We start from the raw sequence: 20,830 nt of genomic DNA on the forward strand, positions 1-20,830 counted from the left end.
AAAGATTTTATTAGACTGCCTGAGCTCGTTGTCCGTTTCCGAAGGGCCACTCCTGCTTCTTGCATAAGATCGTGAGCTTGGTTGCAAAACTTCAAAGCTTCGTCTGTGACCACAACAGTTATAACTTCATGGACATAAAACCATTCGCAAAGTTGTTGGTGGATACGTGTTTCGTATACTTTCGTACCAATAAGTCGAAACAGGCTGCAGGTGGCCCCAAATAGTACTTGGGTCATTATCCACGTCTGAATACTGTCTTCACAATACGTATAACAGCTCCTTCTCTGAACCAAGGGAAGCGAAATAACTCTCGATATTCCTCTCTGATGGAGATCTGTAAGAAAGCGTGTAATAGACCTTTTCTGTTTAAGTAGCCCGGTTGTCAACCACTTCTGCATGCGCAGCTTTAAGTTACTCATTAATAGTCTGATCATAAACATTCAGCAGGTAACCATTGCTCAAAAGGCGATAGAGGAGTGCATTAAGTCTTGTGATGGCAACGTGTCGGTTGTCGGAAATCTCGACAGCCTGCTTCCATTGCAGTATGACTTCATATCTTGCATCGCGAAAGCTTATATTCTCTTCAAACTCTTGCATGGTCACACTAATACCTCCTTCTGCATAATGGGATTCCACATTTCCAGGCTTTCAGTTTCCGAAAAGGAGAGGAGCCATTTCGTGCTCTCTATTGCGTTCGTTCTGAACACGCAAACCATCGTTTCTGATTTCTATCTCTCCGTTCTCCCTCATATTGTGATAGCTTGGAAGGTCCACCCAAGGTTTGACCCCAAACCGATGAGTGACACCGTCGGTCAGCATCCACGGAACTGCCCCATTAAGACAATCTGCGTCCAGCCACCCCAATTAAGACGCTGATCCCACAGCAGTCGACAAGATCGTGGTGTAGCGGTACGGCCACAGTGCGCTGACCACACTGCTTAGGGTGCCGCCACAAAATGAGAATCTAAGGGCGTCTCCTCAATGCGTTTGCAAATGTGAGGAATCACAATCACACGCCAAGTAAGATCAGCATCTGAAAACTGGCATCAGTGCAGAGCAATGATGCGTCGTTTCTTGGGCGCCTGATCAAAGACGCCCGCGAACGCGTTAAGGGCAATCGTTCTAGATTCCACGGACTCCGTTTCCAGCTGCTTTGTCAATGATTCTGTAATGAACGTGCGCTGACTGCCTCCATCGAAGGTGCCTCGAGCACAGCAGCAGGTTGTGTCATCCAAGCAAAGGCACGGAACATTTGTAACAGAATACGCGAGGACGATTCAAGGGAAGTACATGCGGTTGCGTAGGTGTTCATTTTATCCCCAATCGGCGGGTTCTCCGCATCGCTCCTTGTTGTATATAATTGCAGCGTGTCGACTCCCGCGAGCACGTAATCCTGCGACAGCAATCTCGCGCACGGTGTCCTTTGGTTGTGCAACGAAAGCATCGCACGGTCTGTGATAGCGGCATCTTCTCTGGAAGCAGATCAGCATGGCATGAGGAAGTCAAATAGTCACTATATTGGCAATGCATACTGTCTGTCTTAATCGTTGTGGTCGTCGCGTCTACGTTGAGATAATTTGGTCACAGAATAAAACTCCGGTGAAACCTAACAAACTGATTTAATGGCTACATGGAAGAATTCAAACTGACCACCGTTTCCTTCGGCGTCTTGCAAGCTACTCCGCGCACGGTTGGCCGCGTTTGTCTTCAACGGCGCCAGTGAAGCGGGAGGCAAGCTTTTTCTTCTTTCCTTGTTCTTTAGGGGACCCCCCCCCCCCGCCCCACGCTTGCGTGGAATCCTCCTCGCGTCCCCGGTGCAGGCCCGCAGCACCCCCGTAGGCTCTAATTTCAGGGCAGACGGGCGTCTGCGTCTTTTTACGCCGCCAGCACGTACACATACACACACACAAGCGCGCACAAACACACACCCGCGAGTGGCCGCTCTGCCGGCGATAAGGGGGACGAAACCGCCGTCTCCTGACACGCCCTCTGGTTCTGGCCTTTCTCTGTTTTTGTCCCCGATACATACAGGCCTCGTTGATGTTTGAGAATTGACCATGAAGAACTGACGACATCATTCGTTGTGCAAGCGCTGTCTTGTATAGGTTTGTACGGTATTGCGTCTGAGTCTTTGACAGCATTGCGCGTTCCCACGGTCTTTGTTGCCGGTGTTCTCCAAAGCTCTCTTCTTCAGTCTCCAGAAACGCCAGGAAGCGAGCTAGCTCCGATTCAGCTAGTCGCTGCGATATGGTGGACATCACCTACCCCACCAGTTGCTAGTGAACGGTGGTACTAGAGGATAAGAGCACATGGGAACAATCTTAGGAGTATGTCGCAAGACATTGCAGAAAACAATTTCCTGCTCACGATATCAAGAAAAGTCGCAAATAGCGAAATTTCTCGGTCGCACTAAGACCGTTTCTGCGGTGAGTAATGCGGTAAAACTGCTCCCACAACTTCGTCCTGTGGCCCAGGGCCCCAGAGAAAGGTTTTGTGGTGGCTTTTGCAGCTTGTCTTCGGGTCTTTCGGAAGAAGTAGCTATGACTCGAGCAGCAGCATCGTAAGGAGATGTCATCGTGGAGGTCAACCTACTGCGACGACACAGAAGGTCATCTAGCGTGTCCGTCGCTCTGTATTCGCAATCGCTGACGATCTTGTATTCTGCTGCGTAGCATGCGTCATCGCCTATGTACTCGTCGTTGATCTTCTTCAGCTCGTCATTATTGGCCTTGAGTACCTCGAAGAGGCAGGTCAGTTGTCTAAGCGTTGTGGAATAAGATGACAGAAGAGCACCTGCCTTATTGATAAGTCGGGTGTTCTGAGGCCGTCAAGCCGTTCGCTTAGCTCTCATCCTTTCCATGAGACATTCGAACTTGAACGCTCCTAGCAAGGTCCAAGCAAGCATATAACGTGTTTCGGCGCCTAAATGGTTCAGTGGGTCACGAGCACGCACGCACAAAATGAAGTCTAGGACAGTGTCTAGTAGCGCATTAAATTCGTGCCCTTTAGTTCAATATGGTGACCCTCCAACCTCCTCGCTCACGAGTTCCCGCTTTCTTGCTGGTCGTCATCTTCTTCCTAGCTGACGCTGTAAGAGCGGTGCTAAAAATATAACAGTTTTGATGAAATACTACTAAATTATATTGCAGTTTGAAACCTCACACTACGCATTTTTTCGCTATGAGAGAGCTTTTCAGTAAAAACCACCGCTCGTATGAGCGGCGTAAAATCCCAGGCTCGTATTTAAGGACCTCCTGCCTTGGCTGAAAGAATTGAGAATAGAATCCTTTCTTTTTAATGAGGAAAGTTATGATTATTGACGTATAATTTTGATGATCATCAGGTAATTTTTAGTATACCTCAAAGCATACGAGCCATTCCACAGAACAGGGTATACCTGAAACTTTAGGCTCTTGAATAGTATTCCACAAATTTCGACATCGATTGACATCCATGGAGTCGTGGGTTGGTAGGCCGATGTACTGTTTAATTTAGTACTGACTACACTTTTCAAAACCCAAAGATGGAGCCACATTACACATTTTGAATGACTACAAAGGGCATCAAGTAGACAATGGACCGCTGAAAAGAGAACCGAACCGGTTCATTCGATGCCTTGTAGTCACAAATGTACCCGAACCCTCTTCCGAGCTTATGGTTCTGTTTTTGTGCCCTTGGTACAGCCACACACAGCCACAGGTACAAAAGCTAGCGGGTGACAATCTGGCAACAGGTTTCACGCCAAGTTTTGTTTTGTGCCTTCCGTTTTGATGCCATTTTATGCGTAAGACGTTCCGCAGTTCTGGCTACGCTCATCGCGAAGCTCATCACGTGGATTTCTAGTAATTTGCCATTGACGGTAAAACAACGATTCTAGATAACTCATTAATGCGACCATGGCGTTGCACTATCTACAACTCAACCTATAAAATCCTTCCGTGTGGTAAAATACTGTCTTGATTTTCGGCCAAAGATATGTCAAATTTTTATCGTTTATATTTACCCTATTGGTATTCATTAGAGCACCTGGATGTCCTTGGCGCCCAAAAGTATTGAGGAGAGAGGATGTTACAATGCAGAGAATTTTGCTTTAGAACAGTTCTGCGGCCTTTCTCAGCTTACAAGAACTGTTTTGACCTAGAGATCGCTCTCTTACTCAAAATCCAAGGTTATGCAGAACTGAAATCTATTTAAACGGGAAGGCTCAAGTGACAGCCGATACTATATCAAGTGATCGCTTGACAGTCGGCAACCATACGAACAACTACCGGCCTGCCATGCCAGCCACTCGCTAGTATCTGGCAAAGTCAGGCGCGTGGTTTTTCGCTCTCAACGCCCAAGCTGACAAATTCGACGCCTAATATATTGGAGAACTTTTCTTTTAACGTCTTCTGTGTGAAATGTTGCCACAAATATTGCCGATGATTATTTCCAAGAGGCTTTCGGAAGGTGGGAGTGTTCGTAAGGTAACGCTGGGATAAATTTTATGGAGGGAAAATCATGCTGCAATTAGTCATTGTTGGTTGAAGGGAATGTTGGTGTGTAGTGAGCATTAACTCATATGCGCAAAAAAAACAACAAATTTTCTGCTGTCTGCACAGATGTGCATTCATCTAGGGGGCTTCTTTCGAAGACATGTTTACAGAGGTCAGAAACTTCATGCACCGGCGCACAAGCATACATACAACTTATATTTAGTGAATAGGTATATACTACTGATGAAACTGAAGAATTAAAAAGACGCAGTAATTTGACAGCCGGACATTGTCTGCCTCAATGATACATATACTAATCCACCGTGAAAGTTAACCTTATTTCATGCAAATATGACTAAACCCCATTGTCAGTTACTAAGTGCTGGTTGCACACACTTCACAATACGCCCTCAAGTACATATTCCGTTCCTTTGGATACTGTTTATCTAATATACCATGAGAGAATTCTGGCTGTGTAAAGTTTTATTCGATTAATTAGCAATAACTTACACTTCCCGATTGAAAGCTGGGCTGTGCTGTGCTCACGATACATGGCGCTCTCCTTGTATTACCTTTTGCTAGCAAGGTGCTATTAGTGAAAACTTTATTGGCCAATCAAAATGCAAGGGGGGGGGGGGGGGGGGCTCACCGCCTATGGAAGGGGCCGTGAAACGGTATTCCCTTAAAAGTGTAGTGCCAGCCCTCGAGGGCCAGGTTATGAGTGGCATTGGTGATCGTTAGTAGCTGATCTTATATCAACGGGCTCGCAATGAGCTGTCCTTAGTAAGTGGGTGCCACCTGTGGGGCAGGAGGATCTAAGTCAGTGGAACTAGTGGCCAATACCAGAAACGAAATCGGCTTGTTTATCGCATAGTCGGCAGGAGGCGGAGGAAATGTCGGGAAACGTCCGTGCATGACTATCGGGTATATGAGTGTAGAAGATTGTAGCCGCCGCCAGTAAGCTTATTGCATGTTGGATAGCGATGGGTGGAAAGTGCGTATATCTGTCCATCCGAGCTACAGTATTTAAGAATGTTTCTGATGTCTATCGGACACTCCTCATCGACGTAAGTGGCATGGCGCTCTCCCGTGCGGGGAGTAAGATCTCTGTCGAGGGCGTGGCCTCCTCGTTTCTGAATTTTCCCATATAAACTCGCGCCCAGTTGAGTGTAGCATTTCTTGTTGGGGTCCAGCGCCTGAGATCCTGCTGGCTTGCCGAGAAATGCGTCCAGAGTTAAAATTCAAGATGGCTGTTTGAGAGTCAGCTATACTTTTGGTGGCGACCGAGAAAGAGATGGCTAAAGCGGTAGCCACTTCCTCAGATGTAGTTATTGATGAGACTTAAATGGTTGCTGCCATTACAGTGCACAGCCATTATAGCTGCCTGTGTGCCTGATGCATAAAGCGGGTATCAGTGTATACCACAATCGGATCATCTGTCCAGAGTCTGTGCAGTGCCAGGGCCCAGACTTTCTTGCCTTTTTGGTCGCGTTGGCAGCGGCTCGTGAGAGCACTGGAAATTCTCTTTCCTTCGCGTGCATTCTTTCCAGCGCTCCCGAAAGTAAGGGATTGGATGGCACACCGTCGCTCCTCCCGTGCCTTCCTTAAGGCGCGTTCTTTGCAGACCTCCAGCAAGTGTAGGATTGGAGGTACTGATTCGCTCCTCTCTCGTGAATTTTCTTATAGCAAAGTGACTTTCTTATGCAAGTTGACTCTCACTTGTCCTTCTCACGTGATACACTTATGCTTCTACTGCAGTCGGGGTGAAGCCGTTGTCGTTGCGACTCCTACGTCGCCTTAGAGACGGCAGGAAAACTAGACAGAGAGAAATACGTTCCTCGTGTGAAAGATGTGACGCATTTGGATAGTGTTCTTGGCTGATGCTCATAGGGGTACTGGTTCGATTTCCAGCGAAGGACGATTTTTTATCAATGGGTAAATCCAAACGATGACTTCAACTGCGACGGCATATTGGCAGACAAATTTCGTCTACACTTCGATGGCGATATAGCCTAGTAAGCTTCGCTTTTATAAACCTGAAGAAGGAAATGAGAAAAAGTGTGAGAAGCTACTTTATGCGCACCCGTCAAGAACGACGGGGAAGAAGGCTTTTGCTAAAACCCCCATTAACATAATTTCAAATGAATCAGAAGGATAAGCCGCTAATACGAGAGGGAATTCTCAGCATTTAAATGCTAGATATCCACAATGTGAAGATCCAGTTCTGCTTCATGCGGAACTGATGCTCAACATTTATGCATAAAGCATTCCTGAAACTGCCCCTGCACTGCACATCACCTTGCACAATACCTAAACAGCACACATCTGTAAGTTGAGAAGCGCATAAAAAACCACAAAGAATGTTTGCAAGGAGAAGTCAATATGTGCTCAGATCGCGAATATTCTAAAACATTAGGGAATGGCGTATGAGTGACATTTACCGTTTTTGCTTCAGTGTAAAAGTATTGGCTTCTGCCCTTGAGCGAACATCTGTATGTACTCAATTATTGTCGTGAAGGCAATGTGCTGATGTAATCTTTTACTCGTTTCTGAACATGGCCTATCGTTTTTACGCACAACTTTTTACCGCGTGAATCTCTTCATTGTCAGATGCGGTACTTCATATAAATAAGAAACAAAAATCGAGGCATTCGCTGTACAATGAATATTTGTATTTGTCTTCGCGCACTGAGCGCTCCATCGTTTGTTGCAGAGATTTTCTCCTGTTTGCAACTTTTGACAGCTTGAAGGATGCAATTACTCAAGACAATAAACCATCGCCAGAAGCGTCACAAGGATGAAATGGTATCGTTTCTGAAATAATAAATAGTATTTTTTCTTTCCTTTAAAGCTCTGAGTTTATCATTTTCAGACGTAATCTCCAATCCCCTTCTTAACCTCCAACCTCCTTAGATCTCTCTTACGACGAGAATGACGAAAGCCTATATTTCCTCTGCTATATAATTTGCCTTTCATCGTTTTCCTCTCATCGACGTTCGTTGCATTACTGAATATATTTGTAATTACTTTACAAGAAAGAAAAGGGAACGGTCGCACTTTCTCCGGGAAGTGTGAGTATGCACGGCACACCATTTCTCCGGTCGCTTGGCGTTCGTTGGCGCGAGTTCAAGTGTGGGATTGTAGATGGCCGCAATTCTAGACATGGAGAACACAACTCGCGGAATGTCGCGGAATATGATAGATCTCGCGGACAAATCTCGCGCACAACTCTCGTGCAAGAGAATTCATCCCATGCCCCTAGAAAAGCTTTCGCATTTAAAAAGTGTTTCCTAAGAGTCCATTATGCTTCTTCCTCTTTCAATAACTTATAGAATGGACTTTCTGGCGCAATTGAATTGCTATAGTGTGTCCTCACAAGCGTTTGCCGTCTCATACAAACCAAATTTTGCCACACCGTGGTGGCTGTGTGGTTATGGGGCTCACGTAAATCAAGTATGCGTGACTTAATTCTGGCTGCAGAGGTTGGTTTTCGATTTAGGCTGAAAGCATGCCACCTGTGTATTTTGCTATCCCCCCAACCTCCAATAGGCGTCTCTCATCCTCAGAGTCATTTTTGGACGTTAGACACTATATCTAGACAAAACAACTTCAGTATTCAGTTGCAATGGAAGGAATGGTGGTAGCGTGTTGAGGGCGCCATGATTCTGAAATCAAGCATTCGATGCAAAACTAATTCTGTGCATGGCTTATAAAGAAATGCTTGTGTAAACTTTAAAACCTCCTTTATTACATTCACGCTGTACAATTACTGCTTGTTGGCCTCATAACATTACCGACATCCCTTTCATCAGCTTCACAAGACCCAGTGCAGGGCGAAAGGCTATTTCTTATCCCGCCATTCAGCCGAGCCATTTAATTCGGGCAACCTTCCCATGAACGACTCACATAACTCTCAGAATTGAGTGCTTCCAATAGGCCAACATGCAATACCAAGCAGAGTCTGCGTTCAGTTAGAGGTCGGTCACGGTTTGAAACAGACTACCGCAGCAATTCAGGCAATTCAACCAAGGGAAGGAATGCGTAGCAGGTGGCGGCAGAAAGTTAGGAGGGCGGATGAGGTAAAGACTTCGCAGGGGTCAAGTGGATGCAGCTAGCACAAAACCGGGTTGATTGTAGAAATATGGGAGAAGCCTTCGCCCTGTAGTGGGTATAATCAGGCTGATGATGCTGATAATGACCGTAGCAATCCGTTCTCAATACTAGCAAACGTTCGCTGCGAATGGAATTGACCCTATTTCATCTGATAAAAATGTCTCTTGACATGCTTCAACACACCAAAAGAGTACTACAGAAGGCTACAAACACTGTCGCATTTCCCGGTCGCGGTTTTTCCCGGGTCGCTTCTTTGTCCTGTGCTGTGATCTGTGTGCAGTTACGTCGTTGTCAGTGCGGTAAACAAAAAGCTAATGTGAAGTCGAACGTTGAACTTGAAAATCTGCCCCAAAGACATTTGGCCTGCGTCGGCAAGTTTCGGGAAATTCGCAGTGGCTCATGCAAGCTGTTTTGAGCAGTGCACTTGATCCAAAAGAGCCACAACATCCCTACAACACCCCCAGAGATCCCGCATGAGAGCACCTTCACGAAACTCACCCTGCAAGAGGTGTCCATCAGTTTAGTGACCTGATGACTATAGGAAAAAAAAATGTCATAATTACTGCTATTTTCAAGGTCGCACGCGGAGAAGTCTATGCAACCCTCACGTATGATGTGAACATGCGCTATTATGCTGCAAGATTGTCTGGCGATGATGTCACAGAGAAGAACGAACACGACTACAAGTCTGTCAAATGATCTGCCATTGTCGCGGTATGACATATCCAGCGTTACGGTTGGCGACGAAAGTTGTGCTCTCCGGTGTGACTTGGTAGTGAGACTGGAGAACACCCCTGAAAACCCCATGATCCCTATTGCCACAAAATTGAAGATGTGGTTCTGCATCTTGGCCGAGTGCTGGCTCATAGCATTTTATACATTTTGCGGCACTGTGCACCAAGAACCTTTCCTTCATCCATCAATATCGCGTTCGAATGGCATATTTTAGCATTTCTGAGGGAGCTTGTTCAGCGAAAGTGACTGAATCTGTGGCAAGCGAACAATAGATGGTTATACGACGGGAATACACCCTGTTATAGAGCCCTGTAATATGAATCCACTTGCTGCGCTCATCTTTATGGCCAGATCGAGCTCCTAAAGTCTTCACCTTATGCCAAAAGGTGACGTTGCAGTTCAAGGCAACTTCTGTTAACGTCACTATGGACATGCAGCGTGAATCGGAGAGCGTGCTTGATACGTTCCGGAAAGATGATTTCGAGAACACATTCCAACAGTGCCATGAACGCTAGGAATGTTCATATAAGTTGCTGGTAATAGGAATTATTTTGACTGTAACAGCGTGTGAACGCAGATAAACATTTTGTTACCGTCTTGTATAAACCATTGTTCCTGTTAAACAAACCCAAGTCACGTTTGTCGCTTTTGCAAGTCCTCTAGGACAAGATATGGCCATAACGGCGGCACCTGCACGCTCGGTAATTTCAATCACAACATGGTTCCTGTACATATGTGGAAAGTCTTGGGAAGCGTGCTATCTCGAAAACTCGCAAATTAGGGACGATGAGAATGACTAACGCTCAACGTATTTATAATTCCAAAAACAAGAGCTGCATAAACATTTGAAATTTTAACTTTCAAACTGCTGAGCCAGTTTGATCATCATGCCATCAAATCCTATTGGTTTCACCGCGCTAACACATTAAACAACAGAAAAGACAAACACCACGGAGCGCGAACTAACAACTGATTTTAATGGATGAAACGGAAGTCATTTTATACACAAAACGTGGTCGTCATCAAACAAACATAAGCAACGAGGAAACATGAGAAAACAATCATCGCAGGTAACAAAGGCATACAACTAGACACACTCATCGCGATAATCTAAGCAAATCAACTTCTTTCGCAGACAACGACAGTGACACGTTGCTGATACACATATCGGCCCCGACGGATTTTATTTCAAACGCTTCTGTGATCTCTCTTTCGGTTTTATTATCAGAATGCGAAATAACAGCGGTTTTTTCAAATTGAGGCTTACATTTGCAGTGCTGGCAATGCGTAGCCAGCTTCCCTGGATGCGCGATTGATTTGCAATTGTTAGCATGCTCATTTAGCCTTTTGTTTATGCACCGACCCGTTTGGCCGACATACTTCAATCCGCATGAGAGGGGGATGGAATAAACCACGCCTGTATCGCATTCTACGTGTTTCCTCTCATGGTTGGTGGTGCAACGTAGTTTGGGTGTCTCATCGAGTCTGTTTATTTTTGCGCACAACCCCGATAGCTTTTTGGGTGCCGTGAACACCACAGGAACTTCGTGCCTGCCTGCCTGAAACCAATATGAATAACCAACTAGGCCCAATTCTCGCCATTTTAGCATCAAATCCTTTCTTATGGTGTATTTCGGCGGATGCTTAGAAGAAAAGAAAGAGCCCTGAAAAGAAGTTATGACCTGGACGTTGACTGATGTAGTCGCACAAAAAGAATCGTCACATATATAGCGCTAAAAAAGGTCCTATTCTAACCGAGGTGAGCAATGCTGCATGTAGTGGCATTTACGTCGTTACATTTCTCAACAAGGCAACGCAGAAATACAGGGCAGAAATACCCCTACGAAGACTTATTGATGAACGTGGTGCTCGAAGGTGTGGAAAATAAAATGGAGAGACGGCTTGAGGTATTGTTCTTTGATAGTGACATATTATAAGCAAAAATAAAAAGTAAATAAACAGAAAGCTTGTTCCAGCCCATGCTCCGATCTACCATCGCGTTCTCAAGTAAGTGAGTGTCGGCTAGCAGAAATACGTGGGCATGGTATAGGGAGTTAGAAGCAAGAAAAATGGGAGTGATACGAAGCGGACAGTAGGCTTTCTGTGATTGTGAAATCTGACTTGATGTCATTTCGGGCGGGAATTTCAGTCATGATAGAATAACGTGCGCAAAAAAGCCGACCATATTGCGCATATATGTTGTCAGCGCTTTAGAGAGCACTTGAGATAGTTTTTCCTTGGCAATTTTCATTCTTTTACCTGCATGGTTTCAAGCGCGCTATTTCTGAAGCACCAAGCTAGCACCTGCCAACGGCGAGGATGAAACTCAGTCGAAATCATCAGCCATGGCTTCGAGGTGAATCGGCCCTGCATTTGAGCCCCACAAATTTTATATCTTTTTTAGAGATTCTGGTCACTAAAAAGTATTCATTTCGAAATTTCCCGTCGAAACAAATGTAGATTGAAGTGTTTTAAAGGTACCCATGCGTCTTCGTTAGTGCGTTATCAGGCTAACAATTTTTCTAGAGTGAACCAGGTGCATGATAAAGCCCCTGGAGGCTGATGTGTATGCTCACGTGCTCAGTAACACTTAAAATAAATAGGAATGCGCATCATTGAATATGCAAGTGCCTCTTGTGTGGCACTAAGAACGCGTTCCACTTCGCAGAAGTATGACACCGCCGACACTTCCGTTGCTGCTGTTTTCGGTGGAATGACAATATGCATCGGCGAAATATGTGATTGCACCTAGTATTGCTACGCACTAAACATTTTCACACGAGTAAAAGTTGTAGTGAAAGGCGTCATCGAAAGAGCCAATGATTTCCCAAAAACATAACTGGGGGAAGCAGAATGATTTTGCAGCCGCTCACGTACAGGAAAGTCAACGGCGAAATTTAAAGTTGGCTTTTGTGCGGACTGTACTTGTCATTATAAAGACTACTGAAATTGTTGAAACCATTACACCACGTTCCACGTTACACTAGCTGTATACAGGACGTTCCATTTCCGCAGCTGCGGATGAAGCTGGCGCTCGTGAACACTTAACGTTCGGTAACAAGCAACAATAATACCGAAGAAGCACAAGGTTGGACTGCCGTCGTGTATCCCAATCGGTAAGAGCACCGAACGCGATATTCTGAGGTCGTTGGTTCAGTTTCAATGGCAGGTGGGTAGGAAGTGTTTTCATCATAACACTGTTTGTTATTTTCTTGTTCCCTTCATAATTAATTATAAAAAATAAATAAACAAAGCATAGTGAAAAGGACAAAGATGCCATCGCATAATGTTTTCATACTGGTGAACCACCGTCGAACTTGAACCGTTGTGCAAATCATCACGCGGCAGTTTATATAGCCATTTTTCAATTTACACATTTTAGTTACCTTGTGACTCTCAAACTTCTTGTTGTAAAGATAGGAATGTGTTGGAAACATAGGCATTAAAGTGGAATTAAAACTGGAACGAAAACGCTAAACTAGACAAGACAGCAGTTGAGCATAAAAATTGTGAACTGTGAAAATACATATAATCGAAATTTAAGCCAAGCTTATATTAGATCCAAGTCACGTAAAGAAAGGAATGACGCTGTGTCGTTTTTTACAATTTCAGAATTTAAAAATTTGAGTCCGCATGATTAGAAGCAACCATTCACCATTTAAAGAGGGTTTTTTTTCTGCACCCTGTGTCCATCAAAGGGATGCGGATACTTCTTAATATATATTGCGTTTAACTGCTTAACTCTCTGCTTCTGCAAGATTTTTGGTCACTCAATCTGGGATTCACTCATGACATTATGGACAGGCAATTCAACATTCTCATCTTTGAACTTAGTGGCACCTGGCAGATTCCGGTACAGGCTGCTATAAATTTAGTCGTCTCTAAATTATACGACTGTGCCCCTTGCTTATATAAAACTGATTTCACGACCGGTAGAGGGTGAAGAAGTTTAGGGTACCACCATTACCTCGTGCCAGTGAGAAAGACGATTTCATGATTCGTTGGGTTCGCAGTTCAAAGCAAGATTCGTGAGTTGTTGATTCCTTGTCCGCCAGTGGAGAGACACATTCTTCGACTTTACCTACCCCTACTGCACTGTGACTGCCCCCTACTGCACCCTACTGTGACTGCACACCTCAGCAATGAGTAAGCTTTAGTCTCGCCTTCTTTTCGGCCCGAGAAAAAGGTCCATGGCTAGGGTTAAGAGATTTTGCGAGCGTACCTCATGATATAAAAAAAACTACAAGTCAACTGAATGCAGACAATAAACTAGCCCTCCTTGAATTTCAGTAAAGAAAGTGGCATTTCAAACGCACCAGTAAAATCGCATAGTAGACAAATGAGACAAATAATCAGGCCCTGCTTTAATGAATGATTATTAATGCGCTTTATACGGCGTTGCCATATTTCTTACCACGTCCCTAAATGCACCCTCTGCTTCAGTTTCTCCCCGTAGGCTTGGCTTGCTCAATCTTCAAGTGATTTTCAAGTACTCCCTCTCGGTGTTAAAGAACCCCAGGTTGCCGAAATTTCTGGAGCCCTTCACTACGCCCTCACTCATAGAATTAGTTGCTTTGGCACGTTAAACCTAATAAACCAACCACCCCTCTCGGCGTATTTTCGAAACGGACTCAGTGACCACTTTTTGTTGGTTTATTTTAGAGATTGAGATGCTTTCGTCATTTTGGTTTTGCAAGAAAATGAACTCTTTACTCATGTTTAGACTAACTATTCCAATAAAAGGGGTGCTGAACGTGTCGAGTTTTGCTTTTATTTAACCATAGCAGCATAGTCGCGTCAAATATATTAACGAAGCAACCAGAGGTGGTCAGTCACTGAATTTAGTTGAGTTTCTCTCAGGTTCGCTCGCTTGTACAACTCTAACTACTGTAGGAGGCCTCGGTTTGAATGCATTATGGCCTTTTCTCAGTTCTCTTCACTAGCTTTGTATTGTGACCATCGAGATTATATATCAAGAAGAATTATTATTATTTATCGCATTGATTTTGTATCGTCTGATCAATTGTAATATTTATCAGAGAAAGAAATTGTGCTGCGCAAAGTGGCCGAGTTTGAATTTTGACGCCATGTTGACCGCTTCAAGTCAGTGTGTTGTACATTAAATATAAAGTTACTTTTCATTTCCTTAACAGATTAGACGCCAAAGCAGCGGTCCTACAATATATATCAAAATACAGCATGAACACACCAATTGAGCTGGACTTTGAATTCAGGTTTAGTATAGCCTGATGTGTAAAATCCCTTGATGACACTTAGTTCCTTCCTTTGCCACTGCAAGAAAAATAAGTCATCTTTCTAAATGAACACGATGTACTTTTTACTGGGCTGTTAAAGTGGACAGTCGTGAACCCTTTTCTGGGTTGATGAAGGCAACCCAGCGCACAATAATATAGCAGCGCCTTTGAACCCTTAGCGAAGTTTTGTAGACAGGACTGAAGTGAAGAACTGAAATGAACAACTTAGGAGGGCTTTATGTGGTATCAGCATAAGTGTACGAAAGAGAACAATTAGGGTATCAACTCCAATACTTTACATTCAACAGCACTCGTTACTTTATTAGGGTTCACCTCCCTAACTGCAAGAACTGAATAATTACACTTTCGATTGATTCAGGTTCTTCTGACATGGTGACCGTGGTTTCAAAGTGCTACTGGTAATATTCCTGTGTATTTTGATAACTTAACTTCAATAGATGATTGCGTTAAAGAAGGCGGTATATTTGCTATTTTAATTCAGAGCGCATTTACTCCTTCTAAACAAATTCTCCCAAGTTTTCTCCGCAAAGCACTACGGTTATCTGCAAAACATGTTTTAGTATTTCTCAATCAAACACGTAGGGCGGGTAACGGTGCATAACAAAAAGTCTCCAAAAGTTCAGTCTTCAATTCCTTCCCAGCAGTTTATACATAGCAACTCATCAGTGGCTACGACTATAGTCTCCAGCTCTGTAGCATGATTCTCACTACTTCCTTCCACGTCGCCTACTCGGAAACGCCTATGAAATCACGAGGCGATTAGACTCACTATCAGACTATATCCCCTCCTCAGACGTTGCTAGTGCACAGATATTCCATGAAGAACAGTACAAAGTGCGCTTTTCCTAGTAAAAAAAAACGTATGAGTCACAATAACCCATAAAAATTTCTCATGCAAAACTCATACAAATCTCATTAATACTCATATATTTCTCATATGATGAATGAGTTTAGTATGAGATTATATGAGATCTGTATGCGTTTAGTACGAGTTTAGTATGAGAATTTGTATGAGGTTATTGTGACTCATAGGGGTTTTTCACTGGGGTTGTATGCTGCTCATGCTAACAACGCTATTTCTGCACAGGTTACAGCGGATACCCTGGATATGCGGATGCTACAGGCTACCCCCCCTACGGTTAGTGAATTATTGCACTGTCGACCATTGTAAAATACTGCAGAATAAGACGTACTGATAGATTGCATATGTTATCACTCGCAGGCACTGGATACACCACGCCGAAAACGACTACAGGCAAGTGCACCATAGCAGCTGTGTTCAACCCACCTTTATTTAACCTTGTTCTATTACTTCCTTTAAAAAGGCGTTTGTTCCCAGCAGAGTTTTTGGATCATACCAGTTGGTAAACAACTTTTGAAAAAGTGACTACCTTTAATAAGCACTTTTTGGGTACCCATGAATTGTCGCGCCTTCGAGAAGCGGCCTTCTCGAAGGCGCGACAACCGTTTTCTAACAACCGTCGACAGTCTCGGTTTATATGCACTAAGAAATTTTCTCAGTTCCCTTCACTGATTTTTTATTGTGACCATAGAGATTAATTATCAAGAAGAATCATTATTATCATTAAAGTCGCCTTGAGTTTGTATCATGTCATTAATTGGAATATTTACCAGAGAAAGAATTCGCCTGTACAAAGTAGCCCTGCTTCAGCTTTGACAGCATGTTAAATGCTTTAAGTCAGTTTCATTTTCCATTTTGTTAACTGATCGGCTGCCAAAGCCCTGGTCCTGGAAAATATATCAAAATTACGGCATGAACACCCCAAAGTGTGCTCGCTTTTTAATCCATATTTTGTATAGCCGTCACATGTAAGAATCACTAGATCCCTCTTAGTCCTTCCTCGGCCGCTGTAGAGGAAATAAGCTCATCTTTCTAAATGGGCAGGATGTCTTTTTACGACCCTCATAGAAACCGGTTTGACTGGGCTATTAAGGGGAAGAGTCGCCAACTCTTTCCTGTGCTACGAGAGTAACCAAGCGCACAATATGGCAGCGCCCTCCACAACTTCGGAAAATTGTGTAGATGTTTTAAGTGAGCACGCGAAATGAGCAATTTAGGAAGATTTTGTGAGGTATGCTCCGCTACAGTGCACGAAAAAGGAATACAATTAGCCTATCAACTGCGACGCTCTATGTTCAACAGTACTCATTACTCTATTTGGGTGTTCCTAACTCCATGTACTGGATATTAATTCTTTCGATCTGCTTCAATTTTCCTCACTATTGTGATATATGAATATTTTGACTTATGGATAACGAAGAACACTTATGCACGCAGTTTATGTGACTTCTTACACATGGATGCACTCCACCCATTTTTGTGACTCCAACAACACATTTTATGGCATGTGGCAAACTCAGTGCCATAAATAAATAAATCACTATTGCGATCAAGATGTCAAAGTGCTAATGGGAAATTTTAATGCGTATTTTAATAACTCGACTAAACAGATGGTCATGTTTCAAAGGTATGTATTTGTGTTATTTTAATTCAGTGCGCATTTCTTATAACCCGTTTAAAATATACGCTCACCGGTTTTCTCCTCAAAATAATGTCATTATCTGCAAAACATATGTGAGTATTTCTCAAACACAAGGGGCGGGTAACTCATCGGCGGCTACGACTGGTCTCCGGATCTGTAGCATAATCTTTACCACTTCCTGTGATGTCGCCTAGCTGGTAAAGTCTGTGCAGTCATTGAGACGCATAACTCGACTTCCAGACTACATTCTCTCCTCAGGGGCTTCTAGCGTATGAATATTTCTGGAAAACTGCAATGTGTACTTTATGTGGTACTCATGGGGATAACTCTACTTCCTCACAGGTGACAGCAAATACACCGGACAAGCAGGACCGACGGGTTACACCTCTTACGGTTAGTGAATTAATGCACATTTGACCTGCATAGGGTGCTGGTGAATAAAGTGTACTGATAGAATGCCTATGTTATCACTCGCAGGCACTGGATACACCACGCAGGAAACCACTTTAGGCAAGTGCAGCATGGCAGCGGTGGTCCTTCCGCTTTTCTTTAATATTTGCTCAGTTAGTTCCCATGGGCGGGCGTTTGTTCTCAGTAGAGCTTTTGGATCATACCGATTGGGAAACTCCGCTTCACAAATGACATTTTATTACGTCCTTTCGGGTGCCGATGATTTGTCACGACTACTAGAAGCGGTCAATAGAAGGCTTCTGCTATAGCCATCTTTGCCTTCTTGAACACTTTTTTCCTCTTTCCAGAATTAATTACCCCTACGTCTGTTGTGGCTAAGAATTTTCGCTGGTGGAAATCATCAAGTTATTTTCCAGGTGTTACGCATTTATCAACCATGGGAAAGTTTGCAACTGGGGCACAACAATTTATTTCAATGGCCGCGGGTTCCGGCATTATTCGTAAATGCACTATTCCTTCAATACTCATCAAAACTGATCAAAACCACCGTTTTTGGATGCAGGGGTGCTATGTGAAGTTTTGTAGCGACTAATATTAAAGAGCTCTGTTTCCCAGGAAGCCACTATCTCTTATATATACAAGGCAGGAACGGACGCAAAACTTCTACAGGTGCATTTAAATCTGTTTAGGCGCAGTAATGCAAAGGTATTGCCAGTACTATCACGCCGCCTGATATATTCGCCCGAAACTACGCTGGCAAAATTCGGCCTCGCTATACCAGAGCGCATATACTTAGGTACTTAGGTTGAATGATGGAGCGGCACGCAGATGGAGCTACATGTAGATGGCGATGTTCAATGAACGAGTGAGATTGTGTTGCAGTTCGAACTTGATGGAAACGTACGGCGAGGTTTTCTGCAAAACGCGAATGTGCTTTTCGGTTTTACATTAGCCAACGGGCTGTGACGATACTATCCTCAGTGTTCTAGCACATGGGAAAAGGAAGCTGATCTGCTCGTATGGTGGGTCGACTCCTGGTGATGGCGAAATGTTTTTGTTGAGTGTCAGTTCAATGCTGATACGCTGTGATGACAGGTTCTGTTTAAGCCATGCATGATCCAAGAAGGTTTTCACGTTTAAAAAACACAAATGAAGAACAGCAATCTGTCATATTTTCTCCATAAGAAATTAAGCTTCAGCTTTAGTCAACCTAAACACGTCGAGAAAGCTTGTCCTATCAATAGCTTTCATTACCGCCATATATTAACTCAAGAACAGGGTACTTATTTTTAGAGGAAAGTGTACATTCAAAGATTTCGACGTTTGCTTCGCACACTGACTGATAATTTAGCATCCTGCCTTGTACAAGAACAAGGTTTAGCACAAGTTTCATGAACATCTACTATAAGTGATGGCTGGCCTGCATCCTAGTTGAAAACAGCGCAGGGCAGGACATGGTTATGCAGTGCAGAACCCCGCCATGAACTAGATCTGCGATTGCGCTGCCAAGCTGTATCATATAACCGCTGGCAAAGCCCGCGACTTCAAAAATTTTCCGCCTAATTTTGCAAGCTTCACAAAAAAATCTTCCCCGCCTTTGGCACTACACTGAGAATATGATTATACATAATATGAAATCCGTGTTACATACGGTTGTGTTTTCCGGTCGTCCTTATGTGCTTCACTAGAGATGCTATCAGGAGTAGTCAACCCCTGCTGCTGTTGCAGTGTTTTTGATACAGTTCACACTTCTTCTCCGGCAGGAGAAACAACATCGTAAGTAGTGCTGTGTTTTTTTATTTTAATTATGAGCGCATGCACGAAAAGTGAATCGCTTATGCGACACGTCAACACTGCATATTCTGGGTCACTCGCTAGGAAGAACTAATAATAATGTTGGTTCACAAGAAGGGAAAGGCGCAGTATCGGTCCCACTTGCTCTGTGGACACCTGAACAGGGCCGTAAGGGAAGGGGGAAGTTGCGAATGAAAGTGGAAAGAGAGAAAGAGGACCCTTAGTATTGTGTCTAGTTTGTCTGCAATCGCATGCCGATATCAATTTTATTGCGACGGCGATCTTTCCTTCGTGTAGTTGTGTCTGTGCTTGCCAGTTAGTTCATAAATAGCATGCATACACTGCATTTGATTTATTTTTCCAGAACAATCATCAGGTAATTTTTCGCGCTAAATGCTAAAACCAATAGCAAGCAAAAATTAGGGAACACGCTGACGCTTCGCTTTAACTGTAGACATGGCAGCGCGTTTAAAATTTAACACTGGAAATTCATTCCTTGAATGTTTAGAATCTTTCTTCAGTTGAGTTTGGGGAAAGATAGGCGCAATATCAGCCACACGTCTCGATGGACGCACACACTTACAATTAGCGGAATTCAAGTAGAGGTATATATATGCATGAATTCGAATCCCTGTCAAGATGTAGCTAGGCTAATGGAGTGTGACGTTCAAAAGCGACTCAGGCAATGAGAGAGCGAAGGGTGGCAGTTCCTGGCCCTACGGAGCTGGGACGGCAGGTCAACGCCGCTTGCGGCGGGGGCTAGCCAGCCACCGAATTTTATCTGTTGTAGGCCGTCATTGCACCCGTCACTGCTTCGGTGCTGGACAACGGCTGTTGTTCCAGCGCGCGTCTTTCTCTCCCTCTTCTTTTTCCTTCCTTCTCTATTTTTCTTCTGTTGTTGTTGTGGCTGTAGGAAGAAGGAAAACAAAACGCACGGGCCTGCTACTGGCTCTGTTGCTGAGCCACCTCCTCTGCCTCGTGCAGACAGAACGGAAACGTGTTGCTGTTCCTGGCCCTACGAGGCTGGGACGGTACGTCAACGCCGCTTGCGGTGGAGGCTAGCCAGCCACCGAATTTTTATCTGTTGTAGGCCGTCATTGCACCCACCGCCGCTTAGGTGGTGGATGACGGCTGTTGTTGTGGCGCGCGTCTTTCTCTCCCTATTCTTTTTCTTCTCTAATTTCTCTTCTGTCCGCACAAGGCAGTGGAGGGCCCCGCCGGGGTGGCGTACTGGTAAGACGCCCGACTACTGTGCCGGAGTACCCGGGTTCGAACCCGACCTCGGCGGCTGCTTTCCGATGGAGGCGAAAAGAAGAGGCGTCCGTGTGCTGTGCGATGTCAGCGCACGTTAAAGATCCCCAGGTGGTCGAAATTACTCCGTGGCCCTCCACTACGGTTCCTCTTTCTCTCTTTCCACTTTCACTCCCACCTTCCTCCCTTCCCTTACGGCGCAGTTGCGGTGTCCACAGAAAACAAGTGAGACAGTTACCGCGCCTTTTCCTTCCTATAAATAAATCAGGCA

At 44.3% G+C, this 20,830-nt stretch overlaps 1 protein-coding gene and 1 long non-coding RNA gene across 2 annotated transcripts in view; both read left to right on the forward strand.

Moving 5' to 3' along the window:
- The window catches only part of LOC146176362 (uncharacterized), a 34,130-nt gene extending 16,633 nt beyond the window's left edge, over nt 1-17,497 (forward strand). The window contains exons 2-4 of the long non-coding RNA XR_014701523.1: nt 15,687-15,737; nt 15,822-15,854; nt 17,446-17,497. This is a non-coding gene — a long non-coding RNA (uncharacterized LOC146176362). The remainder of the gene's footprint in view (nt 1-15,686; nt 15,738-15,821; nt 15,855-17,445) is intronic.
- A 1,708-nt stretch (nt 17,498-19,205) lies between these two features.
- Nucleotides 19,206-20,830, forward strand: part of LOC146176363 (uncharacterized) — a 37,395-nt gene continuing 35,770 nt past the window's right edge. The window contains exon 1 of the mRNA XM_084581288.1: nt 19,206-19,290. The gene's annotated coding sequence lies outside the window, so the exon portion shown is untranslated. The remainder of the gene's footprint in view (nt 19,291-20,830) is intronic.

This window comes from Amblyomma maculatum, chromosome 10 (assembly GCF_055883805.1).
Source record: "Amblyomma maculatum isolate TAMU_Amacu chromosome 10, ASM5588380v1, whole genome shotgun sequence".
Classification (NCBI taxonomy): Eukaryota; Metazoa; Arthropoda; class Arachnida; order Ixodida; family Ixodidae; genus Amblyomma; species Amblyomma maculatum.